Below are 9,909 nucleotides of genomic sequence, written 5' to 3'. Positions count from 1 at the left end.
GCTTTCAGTTCTTGTCCATTTAGTCTGATGTTGGCTTTTGGTTTGTCATAGATGATTTTTATCAGATTGAGGCAAAGAACATGTATTCTGATTTTCTGTAGGGTTTTTATCATGAATGAGTGTTGGACTTTGTCAAAATCTTTTTCTGCATCAATTGAGATGATCACATGATTTTTGGCTCTGCTGATATGGTGTATTACATGTATTGATTTTCCTATCTTGAACCATCCCTGCATTATTGGGATGAATCCCACTTGGTCATGGTGTATAATTTTCTTGATGATTTCTTGCATTTTATTTGCTAGTATTTTATTGAGGATTTTTGCATCGGTGTTCATTAGGGTGATTGACCTGTAGTTCTCATTTTGTTTTTGGTTCAGTCTTTCTCTGGTTTTGGTATCAGGGTAATATTTGCCTCTAGGAATGAGTTAGGGAGGATTTCTTCATGTTTAGTTTCATTAAAGAGTTTGAAGAGTATTGACCTTAAATCTTTTCTAGATTTCTTTTAGAATTCAGCAGTGAATCCATCAGGATCTTGTCTGTTCTTTGTTTAATTACATTTTTATCTCATTAACTGATAATGGATTATTCTTAATTTTTATATCTTCTTGATTCAACTTTGGTAATCTTTCTACTTCTTCTGTGTTTTCCACCCTATGAGAGTTAAGATTTTTGAAGTAGATATTGATAATCTTCTCAATTTTCACAGGATCTGTAGTGATTATACCCTTTTCATTCTTCAATGCATGAATTTGAGTCTTTTCTTTCCTTTCTTTGTTAAGGTTGGCTAAGGGTTTATCAATATTATTTATTCTTTCAAAGAACCAAGTCTGATTCATTAATTTTTTGTCTGGTTTTCTTAGTATCCATTTCATTAGTTTCTGTGCTGATCTTTATAATTTCCTCCCTTTTATGGGCTTTGAGCTTGTCTTGCTCTTCTTTTTCTAGAAACTGAGGTGGAACATTAGGTTGTTTATTTGTGCTCATTCTGTTTTCCTGATGTGAGAATTTGCTGCTATAAATTTCCCTCTTCGTACTACTTTCACTGGGTCCCATAAGTTCTGATATGTCGTGTCTGCTTTTTCATTTAGTTGTAGATATTGTTTAATTTTTTTTAATTTCATCTGTGACCCATTGGTTGTTTAGGAGGGTGTTATTTAATTTCTGTATGTTTATGGAGTTTTTGAACTCTCTTTTGCCATTAATTTCCAATTTCATGGCACTATGATCAGATAATATGCATGGGATAATTTCAATTCCCTTTGCATTTACTTAAGCATGTTCTGTGGGCTAGTGTATTGTCTACTTTAGAGATTCTCATTTGCAACTGAGAAGAATGTGTATTTGGATGATGTTGGGTGGAACACTCTGAAAACATCTACTATGTCCAAATTTTTCACAGGTTTGGTTCAGTTCTGATATTTCTTTGCTGATTTTTTGTCTAGTTGATCTATCTCTTTGTGCCAGTGGGTATGAAGGTCTCTTGTTACAATTGTGTTATTGCTTACTTGATTTTTCATGTCTGATAATAATTGTCTTATATACCAAGATATATTTTTTAAGTGCTGTCTTTGAATTTTCCAAGGTAACCATCAAACAAAACCTTGATGATCATACATCTAGCAAGGAAGTTTTGAATGGGTTAAGAGACTATGATAGAATGTGCTTCCCAAACTGCATGGAAGCCTTATCTCATCGTGCCAACATATTTTTATTTACAAAATAATAAAATAGATTTCATGATCAAATTGAAGAATCACACTACAAAGGAAAGCAGGTTTCTTTAGTGCAGGACTTCTCAGGGGCTTTAAGATATGAACATATAGTATAAATGTTATGGTTTGTGTCTTGATATCTTCTCAAAGGCTCATAAAGTCATGGTGGGACAGACTTTTCAGAGATGGCTCAATCTAGAATTTGTGATTAATTCATGGTTCAATGCTGGGATTAAAGGTGTGAGTGCTACACCTGCTCTAGGGTGGGTAGCCTGCATACACTATAAGGAAGAGAAAGACGCTTGTCCATCCCCTCTCATTTCTTTTGTTGTCTTCTGCCTTCCATGAACTATTCCCTTCTGCAAAACCACCTTCCCCTGGAGCCAGCTGATTATGGATCAAATCTCTACAAACTGTGCACTAAATAAACCTCTCCTCCCTTAACTTTGGGCATTGGGTATTTCATATCAGCAATGAGAAAAGCAACTAAGACAATAAGTCTCCACAAGAGAGATATAGAATGTGGCATTCTCAATATTTCTTTGATCTAAGAACCACAGTTTTTCACAGAATACCTCATAACAGTTTAGCACAGTACATAATAAAGTGAACATTAGCAATCTACCAAATAAGGATTTCACAATTCTATTTTATTCTCCCTTTGAAGACCTCATAGAATATGACCAGAGATTTTTACATTTGATATAATTAAGTGACAATGTGTACAGGACTAAATTTTTGCTAGTAAATTATACAATCTTTCAACAAACAACTGAAGTTTTAGCTAAGCTCCAAGTTCTTTTACTGTAACAGAGCATTTAGATTTGCAAGATGTCTAACTAAATGTGTCAAAATTTAAAATGATTATTTCAAACCAAGAGAGCCAAAATAAAGTCAAAACCATCTAAACACAAGCATTTTCTGCAGACTTAAATACATTTTTTACAGAGTGTACAGCCATAAAACCAGCATTTATGTCAAGCTAGGATTAGTATTATCATACTGCAGAAACACTGAGGTGCTTTTGGTAATTTTGACAGGCAGTTTCATATTCCCAACTGTAGAAGACTGCCTGAGAGATCACATCCACCTTGCTAAAACCAGTGTAATTATGGGAGTGAAAACTACAAAATATCTTTTACATACCCCTTTAGCTACCTTCAGATTCCAAGGCATTAAGTTAATGCAGTTTGCTGCTCAAAAAAAAAATGTGCATTCTGCCTTTGCTTTCTAGTTTGAAACAGAAATTGGTAGCATAAAATTGAGAAGTAAATGAACCAAAAAAAAAAGATGTCCACATATTTTGTAATAGCTTTGCCCTAGAGAATAAATCCCCCACTGAAAAAGCAGTTAGCTATAGAAAATGAGGAAATGACAGGCTCTTGAAAGCAAAAAGGACCTTGGTGATCATCTGGTATCATACAGACTAAGTTGTGCAATTTATTTTTGAGAGTAAGAAATTTGGCAATGTGAAAAAGATGCCCCAAGGTGAACAATGTCTTATTACACTTACTATTGCACCTTCCTTACCAATCTTGAGACTACTCCAATAACTGCATTCACTCTTTGCACAGTAGAATTGAGAGCTAGCAAAACAATGAAGCAGGGATAGTGGAGGATCCATCTTGGAAATTGTGGCAACAGCAGTGGCAGCCACATAAGGACTCTAGGACAGATGTGGCAGCATCCACCCTTCAATTCCCCTGCTGTGATGATGCACACTGTGTCAATATTCACTGAAAGCAGGAGTATCACCATGATGTGTGATTTTTAGCTATGTTTTGGTTTCATCTGCCAACATCTGCCCTAGGTTCCTGCTGTCCTGGAGACATTTTGTGAACTACCCAAAATCTCTTCATTAAATTCCTTCCTACCTAAGTCATCCAGAGTTTAGTTCAATTTTCCAGAAAAAAAGGAGATCTGCAAGATGGTGTTACAGGTGGTCTCCTTGAGGCATACTGGACTAATATACTCAAGACAGGTACCTTTGCTTGACACATCAGCATATTGATAAGTGTGTTGATCTGAAGTTTTTTGCAAGGGGAAACATATAATACAGGACACATATTTTATAAGATGATTTATACTAGTCACCCAAAGGATCACATACAAGAGAGTACAGGAGATCTGTCCCACACACTAGAGACCAAGAATCTAGCCGAGGGCCTGGATTCCACGATAGTGTCCTACCTGAGTCCAGCTGAAGACCTAGAGCTCATAACAATGCCTCCCACAAGTCCAACTGGAGGTCTAGAGCCCATAACAATATCTCATGCAGGCCTGTTTCACGGATCTGCACTGGGAAGGCCCAAAGGTCAATGGTGGTATGTAATAAGTCTGTGCCAGCGAGATGAAGGATCTGTGCTAGCAGGCTGAGGGATCTTCCCTGGAGCCAGGGAATGAAAAACAGAGTGAGAACCACAGCTCCCCCGAAAGGTACCACAGTCATCCTCAGCAACAGTGAGGTCTTGATCTCCTACAATGATCAGGAAAGCTGAGTTCCCACCAGGAAAGCCAATGCAACAAGCTTCTTCAGGAGACTGAACTGTGCACCTTCTTACCCTCTGTAGCCAGGAAGCGATGCTCATAGTGAGGAGTAGAGCTTCCCCAAAGTGAACTGAAGCCATTCTCAGTGACAACATGGTCCCGAGCTCCTTGGAGAATGAAAACAGCCTAGTTCATCAGGAAAGCCAGCTTGAAGCTCCTCCAAGAAAACCAGCAGCTCAGCTCCTTACAGCTTCTCTCTGCTTCCAACAGGCTCCCAACAGCATCTACAAGGTCCCAATAGCCTAACATCTTCTCCAGTTCTGCCTCTTATGCTACTGGCAACAATCCTGGGGGTGGGGGGTCTCCCACACCCAGCACCACATTTAGTTAGTTCAGCTAGGTGTTATAAGTTGACCACCAGTTGTCAATCCACCACAATAAGATTTCAGCAACACTCCTGCCTTTCTGGTTTGCTTTAGAAATATGACCAAATTCTGGAAGCATCCTGCTATGCCTTCTTATATGGACCACACGAGAGACCAGTAGACAAGTCTGTGTGACCAGGCCTGAGAGGACTTTGCATGTTAGCATGTTAGCTTTGAAAGCTTTTGAACAGAAGGATAGTATAACCAACTACAGCAGCTTTTTTATCAGCTAAAACTGTACAGAATTAACGGGAAGGTTGTCCTCTTCATCTCACTTTAATTTGCACTTCAGCTGTGAAGACAGTTACCATGCATACCACAAGCATCCAGTGTCCCGTCTCATGACCTTCCATCTCTTTTCCCTGATTTTGCCTTAGGACTTTTCCTGATGCATTTTCTAAGGTTGCTTCCTTGTGTGGGACAGTTCTGAACCACGATTGTGGTGAGGAATGCAGTTACTTTCTCAGATAAAACCCTCAACAAATAGATAATGAGAATAGATTCATGTTCCATTGTCTTCCACACAAGGGAGACATTTCTAAGGTACATTCTACAGAGTTCCTCAAATGATCCCAGTGGCACTGAGCCCCATTTGACCTGGGATAACCAGCTTAATAAGTCACATTTAATTAATTCTTCCTGTTGTCTTATCTCACTCAAAAGACTCCCTCATCCCTGCTTCTCGGAATCATCCCACAAGTAATCTACAAGTCCTTGTTTACAGTCTGATTTCAAGGGAACTCAGACAAAGGCAGTAGTGGACATTTGCCCTGTCCAGCATCTTTTGAACGACTTTCTTGTATTCAGGGAATATTAGGTTCCCGTGTCTCAGAGGTAGAAACCCACACTGCTTTCCCTCTCAGCTTGAGCACAAGTGTTTGTGCAAAGCTCAGACAATCAGACGCACTCATATGAGGCCTTGATTCAGAAGACGCCGAGGTGGGGAAGCAGTTGTTAAACAAAATCATTGTGCAAATGATGACGGCAAAGTATGACAGAAAGGCATTGAACAGTGCTGGTCATAGTATACCGTGCAGCATGGGCATGAATTGAGGCCCTCGGGAATAAGATACAAGGCAGTAAGACAGTCAGACCTTCATTGGTACAGCCCAGTGTGTCACTTGGCTGTTGTTCCTAGCCACATAGCCTCCAAGCCAGAGTCTCTGGCTTTCTCAGTGTTTTCTGAGCCACCAAATGCTCTTTCATAAATCACCAGAGGCCTGAACTATCCCTTGTGACAGAGTAGAACTCAGCTAGTTACTTCTCAAACTTCTTCCTAGAAGAGAACAGGACTATATTTCCCAGCCTCCCTTGCAGTTGGACATGACCCTGTATTTAAGTTTGAGTAATGAACCTCAGCAGAAGTGATGGACCACCTCCAGATCCAGCCCATAAAATCCTCTCCAGCCATCTTCCTATAGCTTCTTACAGCTATGTCGCTGGATGCAGACACAAAACTTAAAGAGGAAGGAACCTTGATCCTGAATGACGACTTGGAAGGCCACCTATGAATCAAGAACACCAACTTTGGGTTTTTCTGTGTTCTGAATGTGTCCTCCACAGGTATGAGAAACTTAATTCCCAGTGCAACAAGGTTTGGGAAGTATTTAGGTTGTGAGGGCTCCCACCTTATGAATAACAGAGCTTGCAAGAATGGGTTCATTCTTTCTGCTCTTCTGTGCTGTGAGGACACAACATTACTCTCCTTTGTCCCTACTGCCGCATGGGGATGCAGCATGCATGTCCTCACCTGATGCTGGTGCCTTGACCTTGGACTTCCCAGTCTCGAGAACTGTGAGAAAATAAATTTCTGTTCTTTTTAAATTTCACAGTCTCAGGTATTCTGTTATAGCAGCACAAAGTGTCAGCCTCATAGGGGACATATAAGTTTCTATTGTGTTAAAGCCATGGAAACATTGGAATTTATCTAAAACAGCAGTTAATATTATCCTAATAAGTGGGTTCTACTATTTACAACAGAAGTGAAACAGATGCTATGGTGAATTCAGGATACAGAAGACAATTCACTAAGCTGGAGAATAGAGAGCAAAGAGGACTGTAGAAATAGATCAGACTGGAGAGGAAGGAAGATGTCAGATGAAAAGACAAAGAGTTTTAGTTACTGCAAATACCAACAACGTCACACCTCCAGGAAGCAGGGAGTACAGTCAGGAGGCACATAATATTCTCATTGTATCCACAGTAATTGTTTTCTCCTAAACTGCTGCTTATATATCTTGGCCAAATAAATTAATGAGAGGATTGTGGAGAAGTTGTTGTATCTTCAAAAAGAAGCAGCAGAAATAAAAAAAAAAAAAAGGAGTAAGTGACTAAGATCTTTGGAGAAAGGATAAGTTATTTAATATGAAGAAAAAGAAATCTGCAAGGAAACTTCTTTGATGATGACAGGTGGTGACTAAGCTAACAGATCTAAAAGGATGCCATAGGGGTCCTTTCACATATTTATAGAAGGTCCAGGAACAGAGGCTTTAGGGGGGTTTGCTACACCCAGGCATAGCAATAGGTATCCAACTGTGAAAGTAGAAAAGGAAAGCGCTTAAAATAAACTAGAATCAGTTGACAGGAACTCGGGAAATCTGTGTAAACCAACAGTCTTATTTTTCTGTGCTCTGGGAGGAGTATAGGCAGTGCTAAAGAACAGAAAAGCCTGGTTCTACACCAAATAAAAGCATGTAGTTTGGAAGCTCTTATCTTGTATAAGCTCAGCATAGATGCCCAGAGTTCTGGCTTTTGATCACAGTGAGTTCCTACATCATCATCTGGCAAAGTCTTGTGTGCACTTCTTGTCTATTTGAAAATAAGCCAACTGTCGATGGGAATTCAACAAAAGAAATGAAATGGAAGAAACTGGTAAATTGTGGGAAAAAATAATGGGCAAATAAAAAGGGAAGTCTAAAAGAATTTTGCATGAGGCACGGGAAAAATCTGCCAAAGTGGTGAAAATTCTATTTAAGGAGACTATTTGTAAAACACTAGCTATTCCTTTCCTGTTCCCAGAATTAGGGGCTTCCCAGATGGACCCCTATGGTATTTTTGTCTTACTTGACTTTAATAAAACTGTTATTGCTCCTCTTATTAGTTCATTCACTGGTTTTCTTAATAGTACTATTGCACCACATTTGGAAAACTTCAGTGTATGGGCTGAACCAGCAAGTCAAGCCTTTATATTTTGTGAAATCTTAACAAAAGCCCTTCCATTAAACAGTGTTCACTGAAAATTATACCATTATTAAGATCCCCTTCAGGCAAAAAACATTAGACATCCTGGCAGAAAAAATGGCAGCCATCTCCAAGATGCTGAGACACTATTATTTTCCCTTTGTGACAGTTCAGTCTTGCACCAGGAGCAATTACACTCGGCAAGAGCCACTTCAAGAATTATTTTATGTGGAAGTGTGATTGGTTAGCCCTACCCACATATGTCCTCTGGTAACCAAAATTCGGACCTACACTTTATGGAAAAGTTCATATCTACTTAATGCCTTGATTAAGGAATGTAATAAGGGTGACTAATTTGGGGAAAGTGAATTTATTTAAGTGAAATTGTTTGGATCACATTCACTTCTTTTAAGATTCAAATACTCATTTTCTTAAAAATCTGAAATCCTCACCTCCCATTTCACCCCAGCACACCTCTCCTAAGTGACTTGTGTCACCTGTCAAACAATGTTGTACACAATGGGCTTTGCTGGTCTTAGTAACAGTACTAACAGTCAGTACTCCACTGCCAGAAGCAGCTTCTGGATCCTGTCCCCACACACTGTACTCCAGTCCTGTGTTCACAACTCAATGCTCAGGCTTGGTTGGTGATCTGACCTGAGCTCTTTGCCTTTGTAGAGCTCATCTGAAGCCCCTTAGCTGGACACATGCACATGAGCACACAAACACAAACACATACACACACACATTTTAGAATTAAATTTTATCCAGTTTGTTCTTCATCATCTTATCCCTTTTGGAAATTCTATAGTGTTACCCAGGTTCCAAGGACTTCCTATAATTCATTTCATTTGGTCCTCTCTATAATCTGTAAGCAGCTAAGGAAGATATTATACCCATTTTACTTGTGAGGAAACAGATATGAAAAGGTCCGGCCATTTTTCGTGGTCCACACAAATAGGAACTAGAGAAGAAACTCCTACTCAGAACTCCTGTCACCTAAGCCATGGCTATGACAATTATTCCCCTGCCTGTTTGGCCATGATCTTCTATAAAGAACACCCTGGTAGTTACCAATCATTTGGTTGAACTTTATGGGCCCTTCCATCTTTGAAATTGATGCTCCCTTCGTCCTACCTGAATCATCTCTGACCATCATATACAAGTGTACAGGGAACGCTATCAGAGCCTTGCCTATGTCCCTTTGGAATTTACTATTCCTCTACATGCTGAGCCAGTGATTCTCAATTACAAGCACCTATGACTGTCTGCCTGAGGCTATCTCCAACTGCTCAAGCCCTCTCAGTCTGTATGTAAGAAGCTAACGTCCCCTCCGTCAACACACCCAGAAAGAGCACTCAACCAATGTCTGATAAAAGTTGGTAAAACCATTCCTCAAGTCCCTTCCCTTTTTATAGAATGGGAAGCATATTCTACACTGTTTCCCCCTGCTCCCCAGATGGATTGAACCCCCACTTCCCACAGCAATATGTTGCTATATACCCCCCTAAGTTGGCTTCCTCTCCTTGTCTTTATAACTTTCTACTTCCCTACCAATGTTTTCCACACGAAGTGTTTGTACTTAAATCCTTGTCTCTGGGTCTACTTCTGAGGAAACCCCAATAAATACACTATGCATGTGTTGTACCATCCTCCCAGTTTGATTTCCAGGTTAGGATCCCAATGTCTGCTATGAAGAAGCAGTTTTACTCAAAAACATTCCTTTGGTCTCAAACAACTATTTCCACTTTGGCCACTAACTGGTAGATTGATTTCTAAATCTTACCATTCCTAAACCTTCCTCATACTCTGTATACAAATGCTCTAAGTGTATCTCTTTTCCATGTACTCTTAACCAATAGTGCCTCCCATTTCTCTTACTAATATCCTTGTCCTATAAAGCAATTGTCCCCAAAACTGCTCTACAGATTCAATGCAATTCCCATTAACTACCATTAGCATACATCACAGATCTCGAGAAAACATGCCTTAAATTCATCTGGAACCAGAAGAGACCCAGAATAGCAAAAGCAATCCTGGGTAACAAGGATAAGTCAGGTGGAATCACAATCCCTGACCTGAAATTATACTACAAAGCTACT

The sequence above is a fragment of the Chinchilla lanigera genome, unplaced genomic scaffold, assembly GCF_000276665.1.
Source record: "Chinchilla lanigera isolate Chin_1 unplaced genomic scaffold, ChiLan1.0 scaffold00108, whole genome shotgun sequence".
NCBI lineage: Eukaryota > Metazoa > Chordata > Mammalia > Rodentia > Chinchillidae > Chinchilla > Chinchilla lanigera.
The sequence above is the reverse complement of the archived record's forward strand: the minus strand, read 5'-3'. Positions refer to the sequence as shown.